Here is a 17,925-nt window from a genome sequence, read left to right as displayed (position 1 = left end):
AGCGGGGCAAGAACCTGACGATATTAGTTTACCTTTTACCTTGCTGTGGGCAGAGTGGGCGTACTGTCACTCCCTCTCCTTACAGTTTGCTTCAGAAGGGTACCCTGGTCATTTTCATTTAGAACGCCCTGATCAGCGAGTAGCGTTGTTTCTGGAAAAAAACTGACTGGATTGGAATACCTCGGTATTCGAAATGATTGGTGGATGGTCGCACAGTATATACTGACACTGGACGCTGGAGCCACAAAGCTGTCTGTGTGTGGTGGGACAATAGCTGGAAGCATCAGTTTGTGCCAATGGAGCTGCAAGACAGTTTACAAACTATGGAACTAAAAGCAGTTTTATGGGCCTTTACTGCGTGCCAAATGAACCTCTAAATGTTGTAACTGATTCCCTCTACGCGGCTGGCATATGTCAAAGAATTGAGGATGCCCACATTAGAGACAACAAGAATGTGTGCCTTATCTCTCTGTTTTTACGTCTTAAACACACATTACGGCGAAGAAAGGAACCATATTGTGTCATCCACATTCGCAGTCACCTAAACACTGTTGGTTTAGGGCAGGGTAATGCTGTTTGCTGATAAATTGGTTGTTGTAACTCCTGTTAATCTGTTCGATGCTGCTCGTATCTCTCATGAGATGTTTCATCAAAATGCCCGTGGTTTACATAGACAGTTTAATATTGGTGTGAATGATGCAAGGTTGATAGTTCAGACATGTCCACAGTGCAGTTACCATAACAGTGGCCTTGGGCTGGGGACTAATCCCCGAGGATTGAAAGCATTGGAAGTGTGGCAAACGGATGTCACCCATATTGCAGAGTTTTGGTTGATTGCGATGTGTTCATGTTGCTATCGACACTTACTCTGGATTTATATGGGTTTCTCCCTTAGCGGGTGAATCTGCTAGATACGTCATTAAACATTGGATTGCATGTCTTGCTATCTTGGGACTTCCAAAACAAATTAAAATGGATAATGGGCCAACCTAAAAGTTGCAGTCAGTACCGTCCTTTTTGCAAAAGTGGGGAGTTCAACATAAGTTCGGGATCCCACATGCTCCTCCAGGTCAGGCTATTATAGAGCGCACACATGCTACACTAAAAACACAACTAAACCGAATGAGCGATACACGTGATGTGCCAGATCGCCTCATGAGCGTTCTTTTCTCCCTTAACTTCCCTTTTGTACGAGGAGGCTCATATAGCTCATACATGCTATAACCGTGCATCATTCAGGCACTAGTATGAGAATGCTATCTGAGACTGCAAAAGTATCTTACAAAGATCCATTGACTGGAGATTGGAAGGGCCCAAGTACTACCATACTTGTAGAAAGAGGTTATTTTTGCCTTTTCACAGATGATGGCCCTATTTGGATTCCTGCTCGCAGTGTTTGCCCTTGGTGCAGAAGCACTACCTGAACCGCACCAAATCAACTCGTGGCAAAATATGTGGGTCACCTGGACTAAATCAACAGGCTGGACCAACTTCTGCTTAATACTTGCTTCTGCCACTGATCCCTTCCAAACTTGTTTTATAGGGATGTTGTTTCTCAATGATTCTGACTTTTCTGCTTACTCCACAGGTAGTTGCAATGTACTGGATACTCCAGGTGATTGTTCTTTTTTAAACTTCTTAGGAGTCTCAATACCACAATACCCTGGGACTCACAGGAGTTAAATCTTCTTGGAACTCAAAAGGTCGGTAACACATCTAAGGGATGGAAGAAAACATGTTTTATGTTTGGAAATACCAGGAAATGTTTTTGGGGGTCCATGTTACATTGGTAAATTCACTATATTTTCTCTCACTTTCCAGGACATGCGTGATATCCACTCTAAACATAGCGCACGGGTAGCATTTAGCTGTCCTTATACCAGGAGCTGTTGCTAGGAATAGGCGTTATAACCATTAGTATAGTTATCCGTATTGTAAAATGCTTACTTAACAAACTGTCCACTACTGTCTTGCTTGCGCAAAAGGAAGAAGGGGGAATGGTTGTGCGTACTGCCATTGCAGCTCACGGAACCCACAAAAAGAACGGTGTCAGGATGTGAAACGATGAGAAAGACTGAAACCAGGCTTGAAACGACCATGAACTCATAGTGATTGGGATTGTGTGCTTCTTATTATTATTTGGTTTTGCTTTGTAACTTGTTGTATTTCAAACAGCAGAGTAGTAACCGTTGTTGTGTGGTTTTTATTTTTTTTTAATTTTTTTTTAGTAATAGATTGAATGTGAATTAACAGGATTTAATGTTACTAATGCTGAAATCTATGGAGATAGCTATTTTAATGTATTAGTAGTGCTAAGACAAAACCTGGAAAGGAATCCCAAGCAAAGGGATGACCTTATATTATAGAATGATTAACTCTCTTTCATCCCACTATTCGGGAATTTAAAATATGATCATGAAGCACCTGAGACAAAGGCACACGCTAAGAGAGTTAACCTTGATAGTTTATTCTGCAAGCAGATGTTCCATTTGGCCTCTGTATCACGCACTGGCCATGCGGATGCAGTGTACAAATGGAAAATACTCTTTGGACCCTGAGAAGAACAAAAGAAAGAGAGAATCTGTGGTGGGTGAGAGAGGAAAAGTGCACCTTGAAGCAGGGGACGCCCTGCTGGCACTGCCTATCGCATTCACCACCCTTTTTCTGCAGGTTGTTGTTTCTCGAGGGTCAGTAAGTAATAATGCCCCTAGTTCTATCTGGCATGCAAAGTTCCTCAACTATTAATTTTCTATTAGCCCAAAGGCACAATCATGAGCACTCTAAAAGCATCTGTTGTACAAATCTTAGTGATTTTTCAAAATCAATATATCAGAATATATAAAAGTTGAAAACTTCTTTCAAAGCAGTTAGAGATTAGCACAGAATGGGGCCCTTGGGGATTTATTTCCAGGTTGCAGAAAGTTGGGCTGCAGACCAAACACGTGTTTGTTCTTTTTAGTAGGTTAACAGTATTTCTTGTCATGATGTTATGTTTGCCTTGTTTCCTTTCTCACACTTATAGTATTGTCAATCGAGGCCTTGATTGAGTTATACTGATTGTATTATTAATATAATTAGTGTTATTATTTTATAGTATGGTAGAAGTTTGCTAATAAACAAAAAAGGGGGAAATGTGGGAACGTAAGAAAAAACTGCATGGAGCAGCAGCTGCGGAGCAAGATAAGTGGCATGAGAACCAAGGACACCTTCAGAAGAAGAAAGAACATCTCACGGCTCTGATTGGCTAAGCAGACAAATGCCACTTCAAGGGTATGAGAGGAATTGTTGGTAGATACAGATTCAGTCAGACATGCCACGCTGCAAAATCGCGCCACTATAGACTTTTTACTGCTGGCTCATGGGCACGGATGTGAGGACTTTGATGGAATGTGCTGCATGAACCTCACGGAACACTCGTCATCAATACACCAACAAATAGATAAGCTACAGAACCTCACCAGCCATTTGCAGGAAGAAGAGGGTTTGGGGTTAGAGGACTGGCTCCGTGGGCTAGGAATTGGTCCCTGGTTTCGAGACATCATACAATTCATGCTTATGATACTGGGGGTGTTAATTGTGTTACTGTTGGTGGTGCCATGTGTGTTCTCTTGTCTACAGCGCTTAATACACCGAGCAATTGATAAGCTAGTAGGAGCTAGCCTAGGTGTCCAAAAAGAAAACAGGGGAAGTGTGGAGAGCGTGATTGAGACCTGGCTGGCTGAGAAAGGCCACACAGACAGTATTTGGCTAGTGAGACGAGAGTCCTTGAGCAATGTAACAGGATGTAAACAAGGCTAACGAGGAGAGAGTCCTTGAGCAAAGTAACAGGATGTGTAGGAAGGTAGGAGAATGTAGAAATAAGAAAGATGAATGGCATGGTCTAATCACAAAAAGTACAAAGAAGGGCTGGGGCAACAAGTAGCTGAAGAGCCTATCAGGAGCTCGGGCTTTGCAATGTGTATGAGCTTCATTAGCGCCAACATAAATGCACGCAACCTTCTGATTAAAGTTGAGACTTTCTGATCAATTCTGTGGTCGTGTGTTTGTCTCCCGCCGAGCTCCGACAATGCTTGTGCATTGGGATGGCATGTAGCTCAGGTTGTACCCCTTCCTCCGGGGTGGACCAAGGATTCCCAAGGGATGCAATGTATGGTTGCCCTGTACCAGGAGAAAACAGCCTGGGAAAATGAAGCCTGAAAATCACTCTCCCTGTTGTTTCCCCGGATATCAGAGATAGATGCCAAAATCCCTCCTGCATTCTCCATGGCCACAGGTAACCATACAGCTTGTCTCTCAAGGCAGAGTGTGAGGGCTATCAGGCCTATCGGGAATTTCTCACTGTGCAGTGGAACCTTGGATGTTACGAAGGATTTGGCGGGGAACTATTCAAGGCTGGGAATCCCCAGAGCGGATCTCTGGTGGCATTGCGGTGGGAAGATCTTACGGTCCACTCTCCCATCTCATTGGGGAGGTACCTGTGCACTTGTTTAACTGGCTATACCGTTCACTCTGGCATTTGAGAAGGATCTATCACACATTCGCAAAAGGAACAGAAGAGGTTTAGGAATCCCATTTGATGATGATACAATATATAAAGACTCAATTGGGGTGCCCAGAGGTGTCCCTGATGAATTTAAGGCTAGAAATCAATTGCTGCAGGATTTGAATCTCTATTCTGGTGGGTGACAATTAACAAAAATGTAGATTGTATAAACTACATCTATTACAATCAGCAGAGATTTATAAACTATACAAAGGAGGCAATAAAGGGAATTGCAGAACAATTGAATGCTACAAGCAGGATGGCCTGGGAGAATAGGATCGCCCTAGACATGATATTAGCTGAAAAAGGGTGTGTGTGTGTGATGTTGGGCACCCAATGCTGTACCTTTATCGCAAATAACACAGCCCCAGCTAGCACAATAACTAGAGCATTACGGGGGCTTACTACTCTTGCCAGTGAATTAGCAGAAAACTCAGGAATAGGTAATTCCCTCACTGGGTGTTTGGAGTCCTGGTTTGGCAAATGGAAAGGGATGATTGTGTCCTTATTTACTTCTTTGACTGTGGCAGCAGGAGTCCTGACGGCCGTCGGTTGCTGTATTATCCCCTGCGTGGGGGGATTGGTGCAGCGATTAACAGAAACTGCGCTGCCTAAGCAAACAGCAGTGGAACCACCACCGCACTCGGATAAAATGATGATATTAGATGAAATGGAGAATGAAGAAAGTGAAGAAGTTTTTAGAATCGTACCTTTAAAAAAAGAAAAAAAAAGAAAAAAAAGGAATTGCAGAAATCAACACTTTGAAAGAAAAAGAGGGGGGAATTGTGGAAATGGAATGTTGTTTCTGCATTTGACATTAACAAGAGCAGCTGGTTTGAAGAAGTAGAACATCATGCATTTGTATTCTGTAACTTATCCTTAGAAATAGTGATCTAAGAAGTAAAATACCGTATATGTTAGCGGTATGTTTTAAAACATTATTACTGAATTATGTGATTAATTCTTTCTTGCAAAACTGAATAGTTGTTAAATGGTCCAAACAATGCGAGTATAGTGTGTTAGGGATTAGAAAACATACTGTAGAGTTGTTCTGTTAGATAAGAAACTGCCAGCAAGAGAAAAACAGATGTAGCAAACATCAGAGAAGCCAGGGCCTCTACACAAGGCCGGACTGTCTCACTCCGTGAGGAGTTGGGACGTGACAGGCAGGCACCAAGATAGCACAGAAACATAAGCTCTTAGTTGTTTAATTACCCCTAGCATTTGTGCCCTTTACACTGGTCACTGTTCTGGTCATCCCTCTGTCCTCGCACAGAGATAAGCAGGGAAGGAGGACAGAGGGGAGTGTCTTGGAGCCCGCCTGCGGCACCCTGAGGTTCCCACAGAGTGGGACAGCTCTGCTTCATGCAAAGGCCCTGGCTCCTTGAAAGCGTGTTCAATGTGTTTCACTTCTGCTGGCCTAACGAACCACCTCACAGCGGGTTTCCCGGTTCAGAACACTACACCCACATCGCTTAGGACATCTAGAGCCTACCGCAGCTTTGTGAGAAAGGATTTCTCACGTAACTCGGTAACTGCGTTTCTAAAACACGCTACTAATGTGCGCACGGAACTTCCACTTTTCACATCAGCTGTTTCTAAGGATGCGCCACAGCGCGCTTCTTCAGATCAACCGCCCTTTCCAATACCCGACGCAGAAACGACGCTTCCACTCTCCGCGGCGCGGCGCGTCGCTACGGGTGAGCAGAGCGGCTCGGTACGCCTCACCGCGCCGAGCTCCGTAAGACGCGCGAGGGCAGGCCGGCCGAGGACGGGACCGGCGGCGCGCGCAGCCCCTCGCGGCGCCCGGCAGCCCGCGCCGAGCGGCCCGACGTCCCGCGGCTCAAAGCGCCGCCGCGCGAAGCGCGAACCGGCCGCTCGGCGCCGCGCATGCGCCGCCCCGCCCCGCCCCGCGCTGTGACGTCGCGCGTCGCCGCGGTCGGCAGGGAGGGCGTTCCGCCGCGTGCGGCGGGGAGCTCCCTTAGCGGCGCGCGAGTGCCGGCCTTCCGCCGCTCCCTCTCGCTCGCTCCCTCTCCCGGCCATGGCACGGCGCACGAGGCCCGAGGTGGAGCGGTACGTCGCCTCCGTGCAGGCCGCCGCCTCCTCTCCCAGAGCGGTGAGTGCTGCGGCCCGGCCGGCGCCGCCGGCGGCGCTCCCTCGGCCTTCCCCGGGCCGCGGTGGGGGCCGCTCCCCGCCCGCCCCGTCCCTCCGCCCCTCCCGCGGGTGCCGGGCCCGAGGGCGGGCTCCTCCGGCGGGGAGTCGAAGCCGAGGGAGGCTGCCGGCGGGCGGGCGCGGAGTCGCCTCCTCGGAAACGCGGTTCGCCGCAGCTGCGCGCCTCGGAAAGCCGCTGAGCCCTCGGCGGCTTCGGAAGGAGCCCGGAGGCGGGGCGGAGTTCGGCTCCCTCCCGTTCCGTGGGCACGGTCCCCGGGCTTCCGGCCTTCCCTCTCTCGAGGAGCCGGAATAGGGAACGCGTGCCGTTCGGCTTTGGGCTCGTTTGGCCGCTGTGCGGCTGCTGTTGCCGTGGGTGCGACGGCGTTGTGAAACGCCGGCAGGAAGAGAGGGAGAGGCGGGGGGAAATAGCTCTGCTGCCTGCGTTGGTGGCTGGGCAGCCGGGTGATCCCCTGCTCTCTGGAACGACTGGCTGTGGAGCGCGGTCGGTGATGGAAGTAGCTGCTGGTCTTCCTGTTGCGTTGATTTTGGAGAGGAGGGTTGTGCGAGGCTGCCGGCGTTTCTTTTGAAGTTCCTTTCCAGCCCCGTTTACGAGGAGGCGGGGCAGGCGGGAGAGGAAGGTGACAGAAGCATGGACAGGAGGAGCTTGATTTGTGGCATTTGTTTTCTTCTGCAACGTAGATAGGTTGCAAGAGAAACAGCTTGTATGTAGCTGACTCCATTCTCCTCTCTTTAGTCGGAAGTGTGCTTGTGAAAAGTAACAAGTGTGAGGACTTGCTTTGCTACTAACCTCAGTTTCGCTTTGGTAGCCTTTGCCAGTTACTGGGAAGAAATGTTATTTTCTTACTCCTGTGTCTTTCAAAAACAAGGCCCAGAGTACAAGGAGTGAACTGGAGCTGATAGCTGTGAAGACACTTTCGGAAGTGTTATGCACCCCTGGAAAGAAGGGTCTCCCTACTCAATTACTTCAAAAGTACTGTATATTTAAAATGTACCTTTTGGTTTCTTTTTCTTCAGAGATCGTTAAGAGGATTCTTTTTTGCTAAGCTGTACTTTGAGATAAAAGAATATGAACTTGCTAAGAGGTAATAAACGTTACGTATGTTGTTCTGTTCTTTAAAGTGTGATGGGAAAGCTAAATGAAGTAGAGTGGAGAAATGAAGACCGTTGTCATGCTGTTTTAAGGTAGCAGCAAATGGGAAATGTGGTGCCATTTAAATCTTCCTAAAACAGCAACTTAAAGCATGGGTAGTTACGTGGTGCTGTAAAAACCCATCTGGTAGAAATGTCTTTTATGCCATCGTGTTACGTCCTTCTTACAGTTCCTGTGAGCTACTGCTTTATTTAATGAAGGCCAGTGCTTGCAGGCAAATATGCAACATCTGTACGTGTAGCAATAATGTTGTGCCTTACTTGAAGACCTAGATCAAGCCCCTTGAACTAAATACAGCTAACTGTCCTGTATGACAGATTAAAGTCCCACGTTAGCTGCAAGGTGTGGGGGGACTTGTAATACTGAGGAATACTGATCCTTCCGGTTTTTCTTTCTTTCTTTATTTACTCTGTAGATATACATCTATTTATCTCAGTGTCCGAGAGAGAGATCCCAAATCTCACAGGTTTCTGGGACAGATCTACGAGGCTCAGGATAACACGGAAAAAGCTTTTGGGTGTTACAAGGTAAGATAGTCTTCTTCCCGCTGCCCTTTGGACTAAGAATCTTTGAGCCCTGTAGAATTCTGCAGTAGGCTGCTGCTGAAAGACTGGGCTGAGAGTGTTTTTCAGTTGCATTGTTTGTTTTCTTGTTAGCGGTGGGCTTTTTGTTTGTTTGTTTCCTCAGAGGTAGAGGGAATGGGGCAAATACAGTTCCGATTAGGTAAGCATATAAATGTGAACTTCACAGTCTGTGTTTCATTGTTCGGGCACCGGGGAGGGAGAGGATACACACAAAAGTCTTGTTGCCAGCACAGTGACTGAGTGCCATCAGCCTTTGTGACTTAATTCTGTTTTCCGGAAGCCTCTGTATTAGGTTAGGCTAGAGATACCCCTGGTCTGGCTGTCTGAGTAGAGCAGCAGCGGGTGGTAGAGGAGCTGGTTTTGACATTGTTTCTCTTATGGTGTTCTGAATTCCAGCAGTTGTCTGGGTGTTACAAACCAATGGTGGCCTTTCAAAAGGGAGGCTTTTCTTAAAGTAGTGAGAAAGTATTTATTGATAGTTCTAATTTGACTTGCTGGGTCTGTTTAATGGGGGACATGTTTGACATGTTTTCTTTCTCGTTCTACGTGGACTGCAAGATCAAGTTACTAGTAACCTTTTTTCTTACGTGTATGCATGGGGAAAACCAGCGTTCTGTGGAGCTGAATCCAATGCAGAAAGATCTTGTACTGAAGATTGCAGAGTTACTATGCAGTAACGACATCGCTGATGGAAGAGCAGAGTACTGGGTTGAGAAAGCTGCCAGGCTCTTCCCTGGGAATCCTGCTGCTTACAGATTGAAGGTAAATTCCTGCTTCTGATCTCTGTTCTGTGCCTAGAAGAAACTTTAGTTGCGTCAAGCGATGGGAAAACCATGGTAGTAATATTATCCAAGAGGTCAAGATTAGATAGGTTAAGTATTGTCTCTATTACATGACTACACTGCTTTCTAGCTTTTTTAATTTGAGTTGAAAACTGTCAAGTGTAGGAGATGCTGTTATTCCCTAATACTGTGTAAATGCTTTCAGTCATACAATCTCACTTTTGTACAGGTGTTAGTTTTCTGGAGCACAACTGCAATGAAATCAAAATCTTGAGAGGCTTGTGCTTTGGGATTTTTTGTGTGGTTATGTTATTTTATTTTTTTAGACAAGCTGTTCTGTATTGATGTGTGGCATCTTTGAACCAGGTGGTTTGACAGTCTTAACTTAGCATCTAACTTAGCATCTACAAGATGCAAACTCTAAAGCTTTGGGTTTTGTGTGTTTTGTTTATTTTTTTCCCTCACTTCTAAAATGTTTGTCAAACTCTCTGTAGCACCTACCAGCTTTCCAGAGCAGTTTGAGTAACGTAGCCTGTAACGTGGCAATGAGAAAACAGTCAGGTAACATAGTTACTGAAGAGGCTCTCATAGAGAATGAAATTTTAACGTGTTGCCTTCATATGTGATAGGAGCAGTTACTGGAGCGTGAAGGCGAAGATGGCTGGAATCAGCTCATTGATATGACTCAAACCGAGCTCTATGCGAGACCAGACGATCCCTACCTTAACATCAGACTGGTTGCTCTCTACCGTTCAAATAATGGATTAAGAGATGCTGTGCTTCATTGTCAGGAGGCGGAGAAGAAAATACCTGTAGACTCCAGCTTGGAGTGGTGTTTGTGCGTCATAAAGACATTTGAGGTATTTAATCATGTTTTGATCCTGTCATAATCTCCCATGTCCTTGAAACTGGTGTTATTCTCTTAGTATTGTTACAATGGCAGCTAATTCTCAAGTGGCTTAACTCCTTTAAATGTAATGTCTGTGGAAACAATGATTTATTTAGGATTTTCTTAAGCCTTAAAGAGTTGTTTAGTTTCTAGCTGAGGTATTAAGTTAGATACAGCAGCTCCATCAGGGAGGGAATTGCTGAGGCAAATAGTTCCTGGAACATTGCTGCTGAAGAATACGTTAACATCTCACCTGGGAAACTGGATTATGTAGCAAGAAGTTCTGGAGAAACTCTTGCCTTCATAGAAGGATGGCGGTTCCTCATTCTGTGATGAACTTTATTCTTTAGGAATATCTTGAATCAGTACGAGACTTGGAGGCTGATAAAAATAATTGGAGAGCTGTCAAGAAGGGTCATCTGCTGGCCTATTCTAGCTTGGTTAAAATGACGCTTGCTTCTAGAGATGTTTGAGAAAGCAGAGGGGCCCTTGAAAGGTACTCTTTTAACTGTTCTGCTTATTTAAAAAAAGAAAAAAAAAAGAAAAAAAATGAATATTTTTTCTGGGTCACCGAACTTCTAGCAGGCATCATTTTCAGTGAGTAGCTGCTTTATTGATGGAAGAGGAGTTCCTCTGTACTAACTGCAAAGAGCAAATGTTGCTAGGCTTGATCCGCAAGCTGTGTCTGAGCTAAAGGCCTCAGAGAAGACTCAGTGATAGGGGTCTAGTATAAATCCTGGGAGACCAGGACTTGGTTGAAAATGAATCTTTTCTATGTTCCAGTTTTGATCGTGTGCTTCACTCTGTGAAGCCGTGTGCGAATGGACCTGATGAGCTGTCTCGTACCTTCCTTGAAATGAAAGGACACTTCTACATGCACGCTGGAACTTTCCTGCTGAAAACGGCCCAGAACAACGAGGCACAATGGAGAGATGCATGTGAACTCGCAGCATTGTGTTGTCTGAAAAGTTTCCACGTAAGTCACTCTTCAGTTTGTGCCTGTAATTGTTGCAGTTCTTGAATGCTCTCACTGTACGCGCACTGAACGCCTGCATTCCAAAAACTAACTACTGTTTTTGAGGCTGTCTCCTGGCCAAATCTTACCCTTCCATACTTGTTTAAAAGATTTCAAGTAGTGTGAAGAAAATCTCATCTGTTTCACTTGTCAGAAGTAAAGTGACTAAGGGCTAATGAGTGTGTTTCCTATAGGCTATTCCCTTCTCTGTAATACAGCTAAAATAACTAATATTAAGGTTAGTGGTATGGGGGGGAGGGGAATGACCTGAGTAGCTCCCACATACTAATTGCATAAGCAGCAGAGCTTGATCAAGCTTAATTCTTTGCTTTATGGAATAAAATCAGCTTTCCCTTTTGCACAAGTGCTTGCGTTCAAAACATCGCTTTCTCTTGTGCGCTCTTACAGCTATTTGCAATTGTTCAGTTACTCACCTTGTGTCCTTTTCAGGAAAGAAACAAGCTTGTTTCCTAACTTTTAAGACTAAATGAGGGTGAGTTGTTTTTTGTTGAGAAGAAGCTGTAGCAGTTCTTTTCTTTCTTTGCCAGATTCCTAAACCAAAGTCAAAACTAATAAGAGGAGATCGTGCTGGGCAAGATGCGCTGGAAATGTTGGCCTGTGACCGAAAAAGCCAGTCTGGTAATAAAAACTAAGCATTATAAATGTTCCATAGTTCCATTTTATGAGCAGTTAATGTCAGAGTTAATGGCTTGTTAAAGAGCACACTTGGCGTCTTGGAACATGCTATCAAACGTTCTGTATTTTAGCTACGTATGAAATACAAAAGAGCGGTTTGATCCTGACACGTAATGGGCTTTTTCTTTTTATTTCCAGGACATTAAGATAGAATTTAACTTTCAGTGTCTCCGAGCCTGCTGGTTTCTGCCTACTAATATACTATTTGTAAGCATTGCTAGTCCCAAGTATAAAAGAAAATATTGCTCCTTTCCTGTCGCTTTTGTTCCCTTCTTTGTTCCAACAGGTTTGGTGCATTTTTTTTTTTCATTTTTTTGATGAAGCCGAGGTAGTTGTTTTCAGTCTTCATTATCCTGTGGGCTCTAGGTGAAAACGAAGAAAACACCGGGCATCAGGCTGAATTGTTCCTGAATAGAGGAGACTGACAGCTACTTATTTTGAAGACAATTGCAGTGTCATTGTAATAAAAATACACAGTAATTCTGGAGAACTGGATTTGAAAATGCCTTGGGACTGCTGTCAGCCCATATGCTAAAAGGGTGACTTAATTATAGGGAGAGTGTAAGTTAGAAATTTGTAAATATCATAAGGGGAAGTCTGGATTCCCAGCCTAAAGCAGCAGGAACAACCCACTGCATCAAATATTGTTGTCCTTGTTTAAGTTGAGTGTTCTTATGTGACATTACGTTTTTCTAGGTCATATGTTGCTGAACTTAAGCCACGGCAAGGAAGACTTCTTGAAAGAGATTGTGGAAACTTGCAAACAGAAGTGGTTTATTTACATTGTTTGAAAGCCTGTTTGGGAGTGGAGCTTCTAAAGAGAGGTCTTTTCTCGGCACAGATGATATGGCAGATGTCAGTCCCCAAGCACCAGAGCAGGGAGAACTGAGTAAATACAATATTGGTAAGAGATGCTACTTAAACTCAACATAAGCATGACTCTGTATTAGAGGTTCCTCTACAAGTGCTTCATTTGCCACAAAAGACAATGTCTGTAATAGCTGCTCGTGGTTGCCCTACTCAGAGGGTGCTTTGCAAGAAGTTTCACTTTCAGCTGTAGCTGAGGGGCAGTATCATCATGCCAGGTTCTGAAGAATTTCTCACATACTTCTTGCTTCCACACTGTTGTCTTCTGGTCTGTTCTGACTCATTTCCAATTGAAGCTGGAAAGTGCTTGTATGCTGATGAGTGCTGATAGGAAGGCCCACATTGTTATGTGTAATCTATGAACACAGGTGACAGGCATGAAAATGAAATAATTCCAGGATGAATTGTGAACTAATGATATCTTCCCATTTTTTAGGCTTAACTTGATGATGAAGTCTGGCTTTGAATTCGAGTGTAACACAGGAGTAGAATGATACCTTTCCTAACGAGGACGCAGATCCTAGCTTCTTGCAACCCTTGTTTTTGCATAGGTGCTGTTCAGATGCACAGTGGTAGTCTCCAGCACCTTGCATGGCTTGGCTTGCAGTGGAATTCCATGTCAGTGTTATTCCCACTGCGCAGATCATTACAACAACTTTTCCACTTGCCCCAAGAGACATCGAGACTGGAAACAGATGCTCCTGAGTCCATTTGCCTGTTGGACCTTGAAGTAAGCAAGCTTCCTAAGTTCTTAAATGCATTTAAATGCCTGTTTTTTGCTACCTAATACCTTCTGTTTGTTTATTTTCACCAAAACAGGTTTTTTTTACTCGGGATGGTGTTCACTAGCAACTTAGAACTGCAAGAGAAGTTTAATACTCAGCGTGGCACACATCAACCTCTGTTCTTACCGTTGCTGCTGTGCAAACAGTTCTGTACTGAGAAGCAAAGATCCTGGTGGGATGCTGTTTGTGCTCTTATGCAGAAAAAAACAACGTAAGGCTGCTTCAGTTTGGAAATATTGGAACCAACCTTCTAGATGGCTTCTGGATTGATTCCCATAGGTTGCGTAAAACTAGTTCCTTTTGTTTGACATTGTATAATCAATGAAAATTATATAAAGGAATATTATATAATTTAATAATATTAAGATGTTATAATAATGAAATAAGCAAGAGAGTTAGGCACAGCGAGACAAAGAGAATAAATAGGAGGCTTACCTGGGTCATGGGCTTGCTCAGGAAACTCCAGTGGAGTGGATCTTCCGGAGAGAGATTTTCTTGGAACTTGTCAAGAAAACAACTGCATCAGGGAAGAATAAGTATGAATAACACTCTACTTAAATTTTCTGTGATAGTTTGAATTTCTCTTCTTCAACAGGGCGTTAGCCTTAACTCCCACGACCAGAAAGAATATATTGGAAGAAGCGTCTACTACTGGAAGAAAACTTTGCTTAGCTTGAGAACTATCAAAAAGCACAGAAGTATTCCTGAACCTGCATATCCTCTCTTCAGACATTTCCATAGTGTGGACATCCAGGTACTGAGGGATTATTCAAAGATGAGAGTAAGAGGGGTTGTATGTCACAGGCTTACATATGAATTGTTAGCTGGTTGGTTTGTTTTTTGTTTCGGTTGGCTTTGTGTGTTGATGGGTGGTGGTTGGTTTTGTTTTTTTTGTTTTTTTTTGTCACTGTACTGCTAATACTCAGATTTGGTAGTATCTTTCTGTTGAACTTCTGAGTTTTAAAACACTCTGATTGGAAGATACTGAACTGCCTTAATACCACCTCCTATTTGACTACTGTATGGGAACTGCTGAGTCACTACAACTACTTACTAGATGCTTACAGTCACTGGCTGTTCCAAGTGTCCTCACTGTGTCATGTGACTTGTCTTTTGCTTTGGTTGTAGGTCTTCCAGGTTGCAGCCTATGAAGAAGAGGCACGTGTAGTTTTTGCAATGCTGGATGCAGCTGAAGGCAAAACTGATGATGCTTTATTAGCGTTTGAAGCTATTAAGAATGTGGTTTCGTACTGGAATCTTGCCACTGTAAGTTTGTAAATTGCATTACCTTTTCTATTACTTACGTTCCGACCGATTATTCCTAATCCATATGCTGTTACTTAGCTTTACCAAAGAAAGGCAGAAGAGGTTGAGAGTGATACGTTACCAGAAGAACGCAAAGCCTATCTTGTTAAAAGAAAGCATTACCTGATGAAGATCATTGACGAAAGCTCCTCTGACCCGTCAGTAGCTGACAAAGTAAGTAAAAGAATTAATGCTTGTGTGAGTTGTCGTCTTACGTTAATGTTAACAGATATAGGGCTTTCCTGGGGGAACAAAAACAACAAAAAACACCCAGAATTTCTGTGCAGAAAGCCTTGCAAACTGTTCAGCCGTAGATCAGAGCACAGCCTCTTGCTCTGAGGAAGAATTGCGATCATGACTTGCATTTCAAATACATTTCTAGCTGCTGGTATCTGTTAAAGCTGTAACGGAAATGCTGAATGCAGTGATCCAGGAGCTTGGAGAGAATGGTGAAGAGGGAAGTCTTGCCTCCAGAAATATCTCACCAGCTGCACACGTGGAAGTAAAATATTCAATTCCATCACCTAAGAAGTTCTCTTTCTCGCCAACAAATACCTACCAGGTATATTAGCCGGTTACTCTTCTAGGGAAGTGTTACATTTGTATAAAAAAATCCAAGTTCAATTAGTTTTTTTCTTTTCTTTCCAGTTTTCTCCTAAGACTCTCTCTCAGTGGGCAGAAGATCACAAGTCCTTACTTCAAAAGCTGTGTCAGCACGTGGAAGCTTTAACGGTAAGCAACTTGAGTCACTATATTCGATGCAGAATGGTTGATCTTTTTGTTCTGGTAAGTACTTTGTGACCCAAGCATTGAACTTCCCTTACCAGGCTACCTCTTAAAACTCAGTGAAGAGAACTGCTATAAACATCTGCTTAAAGTGAGTTCAAGAGTAAAACTTTGTTGCCTACAAACTCTGATTTGGTACTCAGATATGGGAAGTAATCCTGAGGATTGTGCATGCAGAAAGTTGTGCTTTCTTCAGCTTAGCTACTGTCATCTTTGTTCTGGGTTTATTTCTAGCTTCAGGGAACAGTCTCAGTTTCATAAAGCATGGGAAGATCATAGATTATTGCAGCACTTAACTCATCTTTTTTTTGTGTGTGTGTCTCAGACCTTGAACATGCTTTTAAATAGCAGAGGAGCGTAGGGATCGTTCCTTAGGTTTTCTCCAAATACCGATGTAATACGTTTACATGCTCTTAATTGAAACACTGTCTTTAATAGAATGAAATACGGGAAATGAAACGTAATAGTTCCAGTGTAAATGTATCATCTCACTGCTGGCCTGCTGGAAGCTATGAAACAGATACAGTGTCAGATGGTTATCGGAGAGCACAAAATCTTCATGAAGCTCCTTTAAGGGGTAAGTTGATGCTGAATTTTTAATTGAACACTTAGCTAAACGGAGTAAGATTTCTGAAAATGTTTCTGCAGTGTTCTGAGATGAATGAGTAAAACTGGTCCCCTGGGAAAGTTCACTCAAGTCAGTAATCACAAAAACTGGATATAAGCTCCTTTCTTGGTGTTCCTTTTCAGTTGCTACCTCTGGCCCACCTGTTCACTGTAGCCAGTCACCTGCTTGTAACTCGCAGTATCTTCAAAGAACTGCTGCAACCAGTGTAACACCAACAAAGGTGAGGACGTACGAATCCGCTCAAGCCATTTCTACTGATGTGTTGAACTGGTTTTGATTCTGTGTGTAGCAGGATATAACTGCGGTTCCCTAGAGAGCGTTTACTAAACTTGAGGTCTGCTGGAGACAGGCAGAAAGTTCCGTAATCAGCTAAGCTTTGGGATATTGGGTTTGGGAGAAACAGCCAGCAAAGCATGTTTTTAGCCTGCTAACATATGTCCTCTGCTCATTGTCTGCAATGTTCTTTTCTCCAAAATAGTATGGGGGCTTGATTTTTTTTTTTTTTTTTTTTTTTTTAAATACTAAAGAAAAATGAGTCTATTCAGCTTACGCTTCTCCCCAGTCTGTGTTTTCAGATACCACTCAAGTTTTGAACGTATGATTTTAGTTTAAACTGATTAGAGTTGAAATGTAATTTTACGGTACGCCTTGCTATTAAGAGTACATGTTGCATGGGCTTTAGCACCCTAATCCCTTTTCCTCCTTTTCCACAAGGAAGTAACGGTGCTTTTTCTTTAGGCACTGTCACGGAATTAACTAGATCAGTTTATGCCCGTGACAGGGGGCAGTAGGCCCCTGCCCCCCCCACCCCCCACCTGGGCCCACAAAATGGGAAGGAAGGGGGAAAAGGAAAAAAAAAAAACAGCGGCAACGATCTATGGAGGTAAACTTATTTTACTAACTATGATATCGGAATACAAAATAATACAATATAATACAATCTAGTTGAAATTGAGACTAATAAATCAAATAAGATATGAGAGAGAGTTCCCGAGACCGAGTCAAACCTGAAAAAGCTTGGAACGGCTAGGAAAGCACCTCCAGCACCCACTGCCAGGCAGTAAGAGACAGCCCCCCCCCCGGAAGGGTCAGATCCCATGACTTCCGTAATGTATAGGGATAGGTACGTAGAATTAGAGCATTAACACTTCCAGTACATGATGTTTTGATGTGGAATATTGAAAATCAAATAAGCAAAAACCAAAACCATGACAGGCACCTGTCTGTGGCATGGATGGACTTGCACCTCAGCAGCGTAGATACGCTCATCAACAAGCAATCTGCACGCCACGTCTGCGAAACACTTGTGCTGCTGTGTTTCCTCAAGACACGTATGGTGCACCTTTGCATTTTGATGCTCCATCTGCTGGAATCATTTCGCCTCGTGGTGGTGATGATCGCTACAACTACAGCCTTCCACAGGCAAGCACAAATCCACCACTGCCTGAACCAGGCTATTTCACAAAACGTGTGGTTTTAAAACCTCTAGAATCCAGTGTTAGTGCCGCACAGGACAAATTAGGATCTGCCTTTGCTTAAAAAGGGGGGGGCAGTGGAACTGTGACATCTGTTTAGTAAGAAATGAACTCACTGCCCCAAAATGTGTTACTTGCCAGAATACAAGCAAAACTAATTCAGAAATATCTCTACAAGAATTTTCCTTGAAATTTGAAGGGAAAACACCAGCATGTACCTCTCAGAATCTTGCAGATGGTGAAGCAAA

The 17,925-nt window shown here is 43.8% G+C and overlaps 1 protein-coding gene and 1 pseudogene across 1 annotated transcript in view; one reads left to right on the top strand and one right to left on the bottom strand.

The window, feature by feature from the left end:
* The window catches only part of LOC149915016 (sex comb on midleg-like protein 2), a 130,259-nt gene that overhangs the window by 28,228 nt on the left and 84,106 nt on the right, over positions 1-17,925 (bottom strand). The window lies entirely within an intron of this gene.
* On the top strand, positions 6,461-17,760 carry LOC149915020 (E3 SUMO-protein ligase RanBP2-like; annotated as a pseudogene).

Source organism: Phasianus colchicus, chromosome 25 (assembly GCF_987193195.1).
Source record: "Phasianus colchicus chromosome 25, bPhaCol1.hap1.1, whole genome shotgun sequence".
Lineage (NCBI taxonomy): Eukaryota > Metazoa > Chordata > Aves > Galliformes > Phasianidae > Phasianus > Phasianus colchicus.
This window is presented reverse-complemented; position numbering and strand designations above follow the sequence as displayed.